Genomic DNA, 14,380 nt, shown 5'->3' on the forward strand with positions numbered 1-14,380 from the left:
ATGTTTGTGAGGAAGGCAGGCCCTGTGGGTGGCTGGCTGGCTGAAGGCCATGCTGGGAGCTGCCTGGGAGGAGGAGGAGATGGATGGCAAGGAAGTACTGCCCTCGGTTGGCTGTGGCAGACCCGGGCCCTGCATCCCCGCACATTACCTGCTGCTTTCCAGGCAGCTGCTCTGAGGAAATGGAGACTGGCATGAAACAAACCAGCAGATTTTATTGCAGAAATCACCTTTCCTCAGAGAACGAAATGAAGGAACAGCTGGATAACATTTGGAGTGACTCAGTATCTCACTACCAAGTGCACTCATGGCTGAAAAGATTATGCTTGTAAACTGAGGGGGCTGGCTGTTCCTCTGCCCGGGCCAAAGGTACAGTGTGGCTCTGGGGCAGTGCCAGGCTGTGCAGTGGCAGTGGCAGTAGCAGGTGGTGGTGGCACTGGCGGTGGCAGTGGCTGGTGGAGAGCGGTGCCCCGGGAAGTGCCAATGCCCGGGGAGACGAGGAACTGTCCCGGGCGGCGGCGGGAGGGGAGCGGGGCGAGTAAGCCCCACTGGCCCGGGCCAGCCGGCGCCAAGCACGCTGCTGGTGTCCCTGTGCCTCGCTCGGGGCCGGCCCGAGCCACAGGAGGAGGAAGAGGCGGCGGCCGGCCCGGGGCGGGGCGGGGCGGGCTGGGGCTGCCGGAGCCGGGGACGCCCTGTTGGTGCGAGGCTGCGGGAGGCACGGCCGGGTAGGACCGCGGCTCGCGTTATTGCTTTGCTTCTTTTCTGACCTCCCCCGACCCCTCCCCAGGAGCGGGAGTCCCGGCTGGGCGCTACCGGCTCTTCCCGGGCCGGGGTGTCCCCGATGAGCGCTCCCGGCTCTGCCCCGGGCCGGGGTGTCCCCGCTGAGCGCTCCTCGCCTGTCCCTGGTGCGGGGACTCGGGCACGTCCCCTCCCTCTCTCTGCTGGCGCTTTTCGCGCTGTGAAAAACTCCCCAGTCTTACTGCAGTGACAGCTAACCAATCCTAGGTGAATCCCTTCTCCCTGAGGTGCTTCTGGGGTCTCTCTCCCTTTTCGTGGGGAAGGAGATAAGAGGGGTTACGATTGAGTAAAATCAGATGTTACTGCATCAAAAAGAAACCAGGAGGGAAAAAAAAAAAAGGGGAAGCAGAAGAAAGAAAAGAAAATAAAATCAAACCCACCAAGGAGATGTGACTACGGTGGCTAATTTACCAGAAAGTAAAGGGAAACTTTCAAACCTCAGCGACGTCTGGCAGCTGCTACGAGTGGGGAAGTGTGGCTGGCAGCGTGTCTGAGGCTGACACCTCCTGCCCGCCAGCATGTGTCAGACCGTTTAGAGTGTTCATGGCAAGAATTCACCAATTAAACATTTAATCTTTTTTTCCCTGAAATGTTTTCCACGTGTGCTCTCCTAAGGAGTAACCTCAATTTTTTTAATGATGTAAAGCATTGATGTTGTGTGTCTTCCTCAGCAAGGTGCTTTCCTTAGCTGTGATTCATCACCCTGTTTTTCTGTTCCAATTAAACTGCTCACTTAGAGCGCGGAGGCAATCAATGTCTCATCCTATGAGCTGGGCTTGGCATTATCAGTGAGCTCGTCCTTCAAGAGTGGGTTCTTGGTAGACCGGGGTGTTTTCAGTTTCAGGCTATTGTATTTTACCGGCAATTGTAACGAGGGAGTTTACGAGTGGTCTGGTAAAGCTCGAGCAGACTGGGAGGGGTGTGATAAGAGTGGAGCTTTGATTGCAAATGCTTGTGTGCTCTTGGGTTGCTTCTCGGACCTTCACATCCCTTCAGAGAGCTCAGACAGCTGCTGAGGCACCAAGTTTTGCTATTAAGGTTGTCCATTGCCCTCGGATCAGAGTCTATATTAAAGGCTTACACGCGGTGTCCCAGTAAGAGTTTTTGTAACATGAGGATCAGTGAGTTAATCTTTGACATTGTCAGAGCATTCCCTGGGAGCTCAGTCTCTTTTGGCGGATACTGGAGCTGAGTTGCTTGAGGAGGGGAAGAATTCACAAGCATGAAAGGAGTCTGGCAGTGGTGTTGTTGGAGCCTCCAGTGTCCTGCTCGCTCCACTTTTATGGGTGGCAGCTTCAGGAGTGCCCAGAAATGATGAGGAACAGACACAATCACCAAATACATTATTTTGCAGAGAAATTTAAAGCGAAGCACATTACTTTTGTCAACATTTGCAGCAGCATTTCTAAAATCGTGAATACTTTTTGATTGACAGCTTTGACTCAGCTGCAGCCTGGCTGCCCTGGGCAGGCTGCATCTCCCCAGTGGTGTCATCACCTCTCCTTTGAGTGATCTCACACCTTGTGGGAGGTGTGCTCTGGCAACTGAACTACAGCTCCGGTGAGGCACCACTTCAAAAGCAAGTTTTTGTTGAAAACAAAAACGTAGTAGGTCTTGGTGTTTTTAGAAATTAAATACTAGTCAGAGTGAGGGCCTTTAATGGAAAGCTTTTTGGTTTTTTTTCCCTAGTAGAAAGACAAAACTTTCAATAGAAAAACATCATGAAGGGAGTTTTTTGACTAGCCCTGGGGCAGCACTTCCTAAGATCCAGTATTAATGGAGGGATGAGCAATGAATGCAGTCAATCTTGTCCATTTCTTGCCTTGACAGCATCCATGAGTGAAACACTGACTGCCACATCATCCTGCTGGGGCACTGTCTTCCCTAAGAGTAGGTGGATGTGTAAATCTTTCTGCTTTGCCCCAAAAGTCTGCTTGGTGCAGGTGGATATTGCAGTCCTTTCACACATTGGTGGAGTTGGTGCTGTTTGCACACCATTGCCCAGTTCCTAACAGAGCAATGAGCAGCCAGGTTCTTTTCTCACACTTTCGAGGCCTGTATCAGAGGGGTTTTTTTCTGTGGAAGTTCTGTAGGACTGCTATGTGCTGCACCGAGTGCTGTTTCCAAGGAAAAATGCCATGAGCGCGTTCTAAACTTGATAACCGTGGGTGCCATGTTCTAAATAGTGGATTTTATTTCTTCCTTGTGTAGTGTTTCTCTAAGTTGAATTAATTTTAGCCAACTATTTCTGGCTTGTCCTTTGGGAATCACAATAAAGTCTGTGTTCTGGTTTAGGGACCCCAGGACAGTCTGTCAAACAGTGTGGCCGGGAACCTTCCTGTGCAACATCTGGGTATGAGCAGTACTGGAAACAGGATCCTGGCAGAAACATACCTTGTCTCTGAACCATTGTGGTTTTTCTAATGAAATCGGTTTGCCACCTGCATCTTTCTGGGGTGTGACTTTATTTTAAAGATTTTGTAAGCTTGTAAACAACCTTCTGACCTTCCTCCCTTCCATCTTTTGCTTTATTCTCCATTTCCTTCTCTTCTTCTCCATCCTCTCCCACGGTGCTGTGCCTTTGCAGACATTCCTTATTGCAGGTTTGAGGTGAACATTGTTTCACAGCTACTTTAGAAGAGGAGGAAAGAGCTTGCACATGAGACAAAGAGCCCTCATGATTTAACAGCAGCTCCTGAACAGCACAATCAGCCAGGCTTTGGGAGCACCCTGGTTCTCATCCCTTACTCCTTCCTGAGCATTTGTGGTGGCTCAGCAGAGCCCAGCTGTGGAGCCCTGGGTGCACTCATCAGATCTGCTTCTCCAGGGCATCAGCAGAGTGGACTTAATTAAAGAGCTGTGAGCAGTGAGGCTGAAACTCCCCACTGAGTCTGTGATCCAGAAACTCACAGGGTAATGCTGGACTGTTAGATTTCTTATTACTATTCATGGAAGTTGCTCATATATAAGGAATTTATGTTGAAGGCCTGATTATTTAGGATTATACTTTGTATTTATTGTCAACAGTCAAAACAACATTGGCACTGAAACTTCTGTGGGAAGGTTGTGAACTATTCATTATTTTCAGTCTACTTGGCATAACATGAAGGCTTATTAACATAACCAGTCTTACAGGTAATGATAAATTCAACAAACATAACTTCTACTTTTTTAAGAGGTTGGTTTTCATTCTTATTATCTTTCATATAGATGCCTTATTCCAGCTGACACAAATTCCTTTTACAGCTGACCTAAACCTTGTAATTTGCCAGGAAGCTAAGATATTAATTTAAAATAATTTCCCCTCTTAATACAGCAACCAGGGTTTTCCTTTCATCTGGTAGAAAGCAAAACATCGTGACATTATCTCAGTTCTGCAGTTGCCTAACATTAAATTCTGTGTTTTACCAATCCATCTTAAGAGGAAGAACATGTCTGATAAATCTTTGTATTCTCCTTCAATTAAGCATTTCACTAATAGGCCAGGAGGAAAATCGTTTTCAGCTGTCTCTATACATTTACCTTCAATATTGAGTGTAGCAGCCTGAATCACAGAGGTCAGACTGAGAATGGCTGTAAGGCTGGTGAAGGGCACATATACATCTTAGACCAGCTTGCCCTTCTGATATACCTGCAGCCTCCTGTGTCAGGTTACTCACAGCTTTGACATGGTGTGGGCAATGCACATGGAAGCATTAAATTGTGAGCAGCCGAGGTTCTGTGGTTCTGACTGACATCTCTTCTGGAGAATATGTGTTACTTTCTTGCTGGAACATAGCATCCAGGCTGAAACGAAAGCCCAGCTGAGTAATCTTGCTCGTGTCACTGCCTCCATTGCATGTGTTCAGGTCATTTCCAAGCATGCCTTCCTTTGCTGTGCAGTGCAAAACCACAATGGCTGCAACAGTGTCCTGTGGGCTCAGTGGCCTTTAGAAATGGTGCAATGAAACATAAATTCATGAGAAAGCAATGTAACAATGCAAATACTTGTTATATTGAAATGTATGTGTGAGAAAAGTTAGCCTTCTAATAGTCTAAATAGAGAGAATGTGTGTATGTATGTAGGAAAGAAAAAAATTGTCATAGGCCTCCAGTGTTATTTTTATTAATATTAAGTATATTTATCTTTTCCCCCAGTGAGCAAATGTTGAAGGTGTACCTGTAGCTAAAGGAAATTCATCTGGTTTTGGTTGTTACCCACTTGGTCTGGCACATCAGATGACTGAGGGTCACTTCCTATGGTTGGAAGTACTCAGGCTGTTTTATACTGAGAGCACTGCCCTTCTGGTGAAAACGCACCTTTCAGTACCCTACCCTGACAGTTCCTTTATCACTGGCTTGCTGGACTTCCCCTAGTCTAAACAAAGCTTTGGTACTACTATTTGTGTTAGTTGTTTTCATTTGAGGCACAATTTTTTTTTCAGTTTCTCTGAAATCTGCTCTGTGTGTTTCTTCTGATACAGATAGTTTTGTGGTACTTGATGTCATCCAATCACAGCATCACAGAATGGTCTGGGATGGAAGGGACCTTACAGACCTTTAGAAATCATCTAGTTCCAAACCCCCAGCCATGGATAGGGACAATTTCCACTAGAGCAGGTTGTTCATAAAATAAAATAAAATAAAATGAAATTAAAAAGTAAGCTGCCATGAAAAATACTGTTTATCCTTAGCTGAACTTAACTACAGCCATAGTGTTCAGAGCAGAGTGCAGAACATACCCTACAAGCACCTGTGTCATCTCCATCTGTCCCTAAGTCTTTTGGCTTCAATTAGACAGACAGAAATGTGTAGCAATGTAAATAATTGCTTATATCCCTCTTTTCTGCATGCCTCCACAATTATAATGCTGCAGACAAGTAAATAGCAAAAAGAAATGTCTATTTCTTGTCTTGCCTTTTAACTCAAGTAACATTTCAATGGCAAAGAAATGTCTCTTCTGACATTCATCTTTTGTGATGTGGTCCAGTGAGTAACAGTGTAAACTGTATTTAAACATAGCAATTACAGAGAAGAAAGGGGTGGCTGAGGGAAGCTGGACTTGTCCATGCACATTACAGGGCTCTTTCAGAAGGCAGCAGAGTGCCCTTCCAACTTTGGTTCCTAAAATCCAGATTCGAATGAGTTTCCTTTGCCCTAAAGCTCAGCTCTCAGTGATGGCAGCTTCCTCAGAAGGGCTCAAACCATCCTTGACACTGTAGGGAATATTCTTAGGAATGACCTAATGACTTCCTAAATTCCCCTCTCAGGTTTTTTTACTTGCATTCTTCTTTTCAGATTTTTCAGCTGGCTGTTTAACCAACTCTGTTTTTGGTGAGTGAGACAGGAACACGGAAATCCCATTTTTCATGTTCCCCAGCTGCACAGTCAGTGTGTTATAGTTCCACCTGTGCTGGCAGGGACTTCCTGTTTTAGAAGATTAATTAGAGTTGAGCAATTTTGAGTTCCTCTAAAAGAAACGATTTTTCTTTTCTGTGTAGAAGGGAGATTGCAGTCTTCTGAGGCTGTAACTTTGTTTAGACCCACCAGTATAGCAATTGGTACCAGTTAGAGATACTGGCTGGTTTCAGTTCTGTTTTGTGACATCAGTGTAAATCTGAACAGCTCCTATTGCTCTCTTAACCTCTTTTAGAGGTGGTTGTTCTTGCAGGAAGAGCTTTTTGTCCAGCCAGAAGTTTGTCTCTTGCTGTCTCTTCTCTCTGAATCAAAAGGCACTATCTGTATTTTACTATATCTCCAAAAACAATTTTCCTGGTTGACTTCAAGACCTTAATCCCACAAGCAGAAGTGGTTTCTTCCCAGTTTGAATGGCCCTAAGGATGCATGTGCAAATAGTTTTCAATTGTTTTCTGTCTCTTTTGTTTTTTTCCTCTTCCGTTTTTTTACTTTTCCTTTTTCTTTCCTCTTTAAAGGGGGATCAAATGTCCAGCACTTCTGCCTCACCCACTTAGTTTACCCTGGTCTAGTTCCAGAGCCAAAGGGTGAGGAAATGCCCTTTTCCTCGGGAATTTTGCATTTTTTTAATGTGACCATTTTTCTGTCACAAACCATATTAAATTGCTTGTTTCTTACCTTGCTGTGAAGTGTATTTGAGCACCACTTGTTAAGGGGGGTTAGAATCTGACTTCATATTCACTTTGCTTCCTTGGGGGAGGCAAGATGGGAAATTCACAGCTGGCAGTTCCCAGATTTCCAGAGTGGCAGATCTTGGGGTGTTGCATCTCTGAATCCACCACACGCTTGCAAGTGAACGAGAGTCACAGAGTAGGATGTGCAAAGAGGGGTGACATGGAACAAGGAGGGATAAGAGGAGGAAGAAGAATAAAGGGGACAGTGTATCATCCAAAATGAATAGGAGAACATGGGGAAACAGGAAGGAGTTCATGAGGGACATTGAGATTTCTGATCTTGTTTCTAATTTAGGCATGAGCTATAAAAACATATGTATTCATATATTTCTCATGTGACTTGCTTTGAAGGCTAGTAAGATTCTCCATGAATAAAATTCTTTGTTCCTCTCTCTGACCTGTCACACTTAATCTTTTCAAACAGTTATGATTTAGCAGCAACTGTAAGAAGATATTTGAACTGGTCTCCTCGTTCCACCCTGGCACCCAGAGCCAACAGAGCAGTCAGAGGTTAATGTGAGCTGTGAGAAATAAACAATTTGTGTGTGTGACATGGATGCAGAACCTACTGGAGATGGCAGGGCAGCAGAATGAGGGGTTGTCTCAACAGATTTTCTACAGACTTCATCAAACCCAGATGTGCCATTGTTGACTTGAGATTACTGTGGATTTGAGACTAAGAAAGAAAGCAATTCTTAATGAACACTTGGGAAATACTATTCAAAAGATTTAATTTTTCTTCCCCTTCTGTTTTATGTCAAGGTGGAATTTTGGCCACAAACCAGACTTTTGTGGGGTTTTTTCCACTGTGTACTTCATCTCATTCACTTTTAAGGAATTAGACTAAAATGTCAGCTTAGCTAGAGAACGTTTTTTTTTTTTTAAATTTGATGTAACAAAAATAATTTGATAATGATTTCAAAATCCATGCTGACAAAAATTGGAAAAATAATTCAACTCTTCTAAATACCTTTGCAAAGGTCACACTCAGCCGGTTTGGAGAAAAAAATGTGGAAAGAGATTGAGCTAAGGTAGTTCTTTAATAAATTTCCCTTTAGTACCATTAACTAGACATCAAATAGGGGAAAAAAAAGAAAGGAAAAAGATTAATTGGAAACCTTGGAAAATAATATTTAACTAGATGGAAACATCATAAACAGATGGGATTAATTGGAAAAGGGCAAAATGTACAGAAGCTGACAATGCTGGGGGCAGACTGGCTTGGAAAGAGTGTTGGACTCAGCAGGATTTGTGTGTGTGTTAGGTTACAGGTGAGGGTATGTGGGATCAGCCGCTGCAGAGCTGGAGTGCCAAACACAGCGTGATTTTCTGGGCATGAAAAAGGCAGGTTGCTAATGAAGAGCCTCAGTGTCTGTCAGAGAACCTGAATGAGGCGAGCAGGCACTAAACAAACGTGCCGTGCCGTCCTTCATTGTGGCTTTTGCCTTCAGCAGCATCGGGTGTGACCCCGCTGTGTTTGGGTGCCAGCGCTGGTGAAGGCAAAGCCCCACCCAGGTGTGCTCAGCAGCTGTTTGCTCCGGAGTGACACTGCAGTGTCACCTGCAGCAGCACATGCCTCAGCCCGAAATGCAGGGACAGAGCTGTTTGTGGGTGGAGGCAGCGGGAGCGGTGCGGGGACAGCTGAGCTTTGTGCAGGCAGTGCCACAGGCACAGGGCAGGTGTGCTCGGGAGGTGAGAGTTACCTTACCAGGCTGTCAGTCAGTCAGCACAGAGGGATTTATTTAACAACTTTATTCCAGACAAGATCTGTAGCATGGGACATGGGTTTGTTCTCTTCGACCACGCTGTAGAGGGACTTGCCAGGTACATCTGAGCAGGGTGTGGAAAACCCGGTGTTCCACTCCTGCAGAGTTCCTCTGCTGGAAGAGACAGCCCCTGCAGGGGCTGTTACCGGCTGCAGGGAGAAACACAAAGCTGCTTTTGTTAAGCCTCACTGCATTATCATTCTAATTCAGCGTTTACACAGTGCAACAGCCCCACTTCTATCAGATACTAATTATGTCTGTTCACATTTTTTCATCTTTTGAGGGAGGTTATCACCTGATCTTTAACAACTTGAAGTAATCAGTTTTTTAATAGAGTTCATATGGCCAAGCCACTATAGAACTGCATGACTGTTCCCCCAGCTGTTGTTGTGGGAGGAGAGAAAACAGCAAAACAAAATCTTGTTCTTTTCAAGGCAAATTTATGGATAATTTAGTTGAGCATCATCAATTCTTAGATTTGAAAATTATTAAGCCGCAAAGTGTAATGGCATGTTCTTTGATACAAAACCTGACATGCTGTAACAGGATCTTGTTTTTCAAATCTGTGTGCATTTCTTTTTAACATATATCTGTGATAATGGTAGTTTAAGATGTGACTGAGATTAAAAGAGGTGAAGTATGCATCTCTCTTTATTCAGACTTTTTCTCAGAGGACTATGTAGCAAAGGAGTCAAGATTTAAAGGTTGAATAAACATCTTTAGGTTAAATTATCAAAGGAAAAAAATAATGTTTATAGTGTTTTAAGAGGTTATTTTGGATCTATTATATGAAGGAATTAGCATAGGATGGTTTGGAAGTTTACAGGTGCTATTTTATGAATTGAGACTTTTTCACTGGGATATAGAGATTTCTTTCCCTGTATTGTGACTGCTCCAGGGACTTGCTCTGTTGCTAACAGTGCTTGTGAACAAAAGTGCTTGAGAGCTGATACTTCATACTTTTTTTTTCTGTTTTGAAACACCTCTCTAGTCTCCACCATAACTGAGTCACTGTAACCGAAAATTGTACTTGGCAAAAGGAATTCTAAATATAGTTTAATGACACTAAGAAAGGATGTACTTGAAGTTTCAATGATTCAGTGTGGTTGTCCATTGTGTGGGGGCACTAGAAAGGCTAGAAAGGATTTGTGTTGCACCCTTACATCACAGCTCTGCTTTAGCAGCTCTCTGCAATGTGAGGCATGGGTGAATCACTGCAGCTGAAACAGGTTTGCTGAAATGCTCTGCTCCAAGCTCTGTGAGTGAGCACACAGCAATAAGGATACAGGCCTGTGTGCAGTCAGGTATGTAAACATTTCCATATGCCAAATGTGTACAGACTGTCATTACCATCCAGTCTTGGCCTTCCTGCTTCATAGCCACAAGCTTATGGTGTGTGACAGGCTGAGCTCTGGCATTTCTCGCATATATTCAGAGCTAGAAAGCCAAACTGCTGTGGAGTTGCAGGAGGTGTGGGTTATATACATCTGTATGTGTGTGCAATATTCACAGCAAGGAGCCCCCTCAGGAAAGCCTCTCCTGGCTCTGTGTGTCCTGCTTTATCCTACATACTGCTGCTGTGGAGGCTGTGGCAGGTGCCTGCCTGTTCCCCTGTCCCTCTTCCCTGTCCTGTGGAGAGGGATCCAGGCATGAGCTGGGCAGCACAATTCTGCTTTGCAGGTGGTGGGTGGGTGGGGGGAGGGGAAAAAGGACAATGCAAATGTGCTTCTTTTGCTGTCATCACATTCCTCTCTGAACCAGGAATTTATACCTGAGCTTTAGTGCCCTTCATGCCCTGGATGAAAAATAAATAGCTTTTATGAAAAGGTGAACTTTTCAGGTTTTGAGAAGTCTAGATACCATGGTCTTTGTGAGAGTTCACTTAGCCCTAACATTTTTAGAACTCTGGAAATCAGTAGTTTTATTAGTCTTTCATTTAAAAAAAAGGTTATTTCACAGAATAAAGAAGAATTAAGGCTGCAGTTACCCTTTCTTAAGAAAGCAGCAATGGCTGGCCAAAGCTTTCTCCAAAGGTGTTTCTGGATGGTTTGGTCTTCCAATAGTTCTTCTGTAGGGGAACTAAAAGCAGCTGGGAGTAGCATTTGGAAGCCCTTCTTCAAAACACTCCTTACTGAGCACTGGCATTTCTGTGATAGCTGTATTGCAGTCATTAACCATCTCCTGAACAATCTGAGCAGGACAGACTCCTTCTGGCATGGGTTTTGCTTTGTGCCTGTCCTCATCAGTCCAGACAAAAAAATAAGCCTGTATCAGTTCCTGAGATGTGCACAACAGTTGTCACGTAATTGTGACCTGCTTCTGCCATAGGGGATGCAATTTCAGTTCCCCTGTGCTTTGTGGTGTTTGAACAGTCACTGATGCTGATGTTGTGCTGTCAGACAGAGGTGGGAAGCCTTGCTGCTGGCAGCTGTGATATTCCCAGTATTCTCTTCCAGACGTGGGAGATCAGGCACAAAAGGCTGCTGATGGAAGCAGGGGGCAAAGAAGTCTTGGAGGAGGTTGTTCACTGGTATTTCTGCTGTCCATTTATTGCCCGAACAGGAACATATTTCTTACCAATTGCAGTGACTGAGACCTTTGGATCTAAGGAGTGTTTAGTGCTGCTGGTGTAACACCATCAGCTGGGCTGCAATCAATTGCCAGGAAAACAATTATGGAAAGGAAACAATCCAACTCAATCCACAGCTCTCAGCCCTGTGCAGTTAATAGACATTAAATGAAATAATTTATACTTAGAAAAAGTTACAGAAAATGCGTGGGGTTACCTTCTTACTTAACAACTCTTAAACTTATTGCCCAGGCGTTTTTCAGAGTGGAATTCAGTAGTGTTCCCTGGGAGTTCCTTGGATACTTGACCCTAGGTCAGTCTCTCCAACGGAAAACTCTCACAAAAGTACCAATGCCAGTGGAATATCCCAGAAATTTCCTTGGGCAGTTCTTCCTTGGGACTAATGATTCTCACTTTCAAGGAGGTGATTCAAGAGCCCATCTTTATCCCGGTGATGTGATTAACCGTGTCCCCTTTTGCTCAGTTGGCTCAGAACTGCCTTTGTCCCTGCTGTGGAGTGTCCCAGGCAGTAAAGCAGAAGGATTTACTGGCATATGCTGTGCAAGCAGTGGGCATGCCTAAAGTGACACTAAATTCCAAGGAGATTTCCTCTAGCAGATTGAAAAGAACTGTGGCTCCCTTTGGGAAAAGATGTGAAAACACATATTCTCAAAATTGGGGTGGGGAACACTGTTGGGCAATGCATGATAAGAAGACAAGGCTCATCTAAAACATCCTTGGTGGGAGGATAAAACCCTCAACTTGCTTCCATTGGCATTTGTCATCTGTTCTTTAGAGTATTACCAGAACTGTAATACTCCTACATTAGCTTTCCCCACTGCATGGGCTGCAAGGCCAATCGGAGGCTTTCAGAGAAGGCCATCTCTGAGTTTTCAAGAGGTTTAAAGTCTACCTTGGAGATGGGGCAAGAGGAAGATTACCAGCCAACATTTGGTGGGATGTGCCTCATTAATAGTAGGCTTTAGGTACAGAAGAATGGAGGAAGATGTTTTTCCATTATCACAGGGGGAAGCAATACCAGTTAAGGCAAGGCTTGCAGAAACATTTACTGGAAGTGTTTACATGTTACTTAATACCTTGACATGCATTATTCAACTTGTGTAATATCAGCTGGGGTGGAGCAGGGAGGAATGGCTTTGGCAGGAGAATTTGTTTGCTCCCCATGGAATATCTTCCTGGTTGTAGCTACCTTCTTTGGCAATGAGATACATTCCAGGAATAGAAAAAGTGTTCTTGAGCCACATTTTTATGAGCTGCTGGAATGTGCTCTCTTGGGAAGGTGACCTAACCTTGTCCAGATGGCTACTCCTTCTCTGAGCACTGCCACCCCGTCAGTCTTTCTCCAGAGTGGAATAGAATTGCAACGAAAGCCCCCTGTGAGCCCTCTCCAGGCAGGGCAGCTCCACTGAATGCTGGAGCCACTGAAATGGATTCACTTCTCTTCCTGGAAATAAACCCCACTTTCCACTCAGAGGGAGGCAGCAAGTGCACTCTCCTGGGCAAGCCACTTAAGCTGCAGTTCTCCCGGTGTGCCTAAAGAGCTTTATGAACTGCAGCCAAGTGAGCTGTGCCTTTCTGTTGGGGAAAAGGCAGGGAGAGTTCTGCTTACGTGAACAGGGCTGCAGTCACATGGTGAAGGAGAGGAGAAGGAGAAATAAATTGGGAAGCGTGAAGTTCAGCTGGCATCTCTGCTTCCCTCATCCACACAGACAGTAGTTTCATGATTCACCTGCTGGATGATTCTGTTTTGCTGACAAAGCTGTGATAAACAAAGACTTGGCATCATCTGCATAGTTGTTTAATCTAAGGGCGTATGAGTCATACAAATGAAACTTTCAACATGTTGTGATAGGCTGCTAGGCAGAGTGGGTGACACACAGAGTTTTTGATTTGGTTAATCAATACCAGGAAACTTTGTAAAAAGACATTCAGCCCGGAGTTTCCGAAATAGTAAGGCAGGCTTAATTTCTAGTTTTGAAAGGATTAATAATACTTGTACTCTTACACTGCAACAGTTTCTTTTCTTTCGTGATGGCATCTTGCCAGACTTAGTATTTTTAGCTCTTGTAGACTAAAAATTAGGGTGATGCATCTGTGCTCAAAGAAACTGTCTAAAATATAATTCCTAGAAATAACATGAGTCTTCCTGATTCAGGATGACTGGATTGTCTAGCAATGAAAGGCTGTCAGAGCAATGCTTCAAAAAATGTACTGGCATTTTAGGAGTATTCCAGGAATCTCTCCTGCATTGTTTGTGCAATGCCTGTTAATAACACTGCTCTGAAATGTGCCTTTTTTTCCAAGGATGGGACTCATGGCTCTGGATTATAAGAAGTTTAGTAGAACTTTGGGATGAAATTATTTCTGTCTGCTGCAGCAGGGAACTGAACATTCTTGCTTCTCACTGATTTCAGTGTGTGCTTATGCCTCTGTTTGCACTGATTTATTTTTGTAGAAAAGTAAACATTGAAATTAGTTGTACATGCATTAGTACTAGACTTGAAGCATCATTAATAAGACATCTGTAAATGCCTTTTGAAAGTCTATCCGCTATATATATGTATTATTGGTAGTCCTTATAAGAATAGAAACTCATCAGTAGCATTAAAATTACAACACAGTCACCAGAGGGAAGAAGTTAGAATCTGAGATTTTAGCTAGAGATTCAAAATTTGTATCTAGAACTGGTATTTTTGAGGAATGATGATGCGTGTAGTATTTGTAATTTTTCTAGTGCTTAGGGATTTTTTAAATTTCATGACAACTTTTTTAGTTTGCCCTACTATGTAGGTATTGTCGTGATAAGCAATGAAATTATTTTTTTTGACCATGTTTTCCATGGGCTAGTGAAATGTTAATGCAGTACCTGTGTCTTGTGGTAGCAGCAATATATCACATTTGCTTTTATCTCTTTCTTTGGTTTGCACATCATGTGTAACTTGTGCAAGGTAAAGAAAGATTTGGGTTGGAGCAAGACTTTCATGGTTTGCAAAGTCACATGGCCAAATTCTGCCACTGTGCACTGCAGGTCAGGAAATGTGTTTGACCCAAAGGATAACTACATCTGTGTACTTGGAGGGATAAAGACTCTGTTTTCTCAG

The 14,380-nt window shown here is 44.0% G+C and overlaps 1 protein-coding gene across 2 annotated transcripts in view; it reads left to right on the plus strand.

The window, feature by feature from the left end:
* Positions 1-653: 653 nt before the first annotated feature.
* PIK3CB (phosphatidylinositol-4,5-bisphosphate 3-kinase catalytic subunit beta) overlaps positions 654-14,380 on the plus strand; it is a 90,037-nt gene continuing 76,310 nt past the window's right edge. The window contains exon 1 of one of the 2 annotated variants that reach the window (XM_033068581.1): positions 654-722. The gene's annotated coding sequence lies outside the window, so the exon portion shown is untranslated. The remainder of the gene's footprint in view (positions 723-14,380) is intronic. The other variant, XM_033068583.2, reaches the window with a different exon arrangement.

Source organism: Catharus ustulatus, chromosome 10 (genome assembly GCF_009819885.2).
Source record: "Catharus ustulatus isolate bCatUst1 chromosome 10, bCatUst1.pri.v2, whole genome shotgun sequence".
Classification (NCBI taxonomy): Eukaryota; Metazoa; Chordata; class Aves; order Passeriformes; family Turdidae; genus Catharus; species Catharus ustulatus.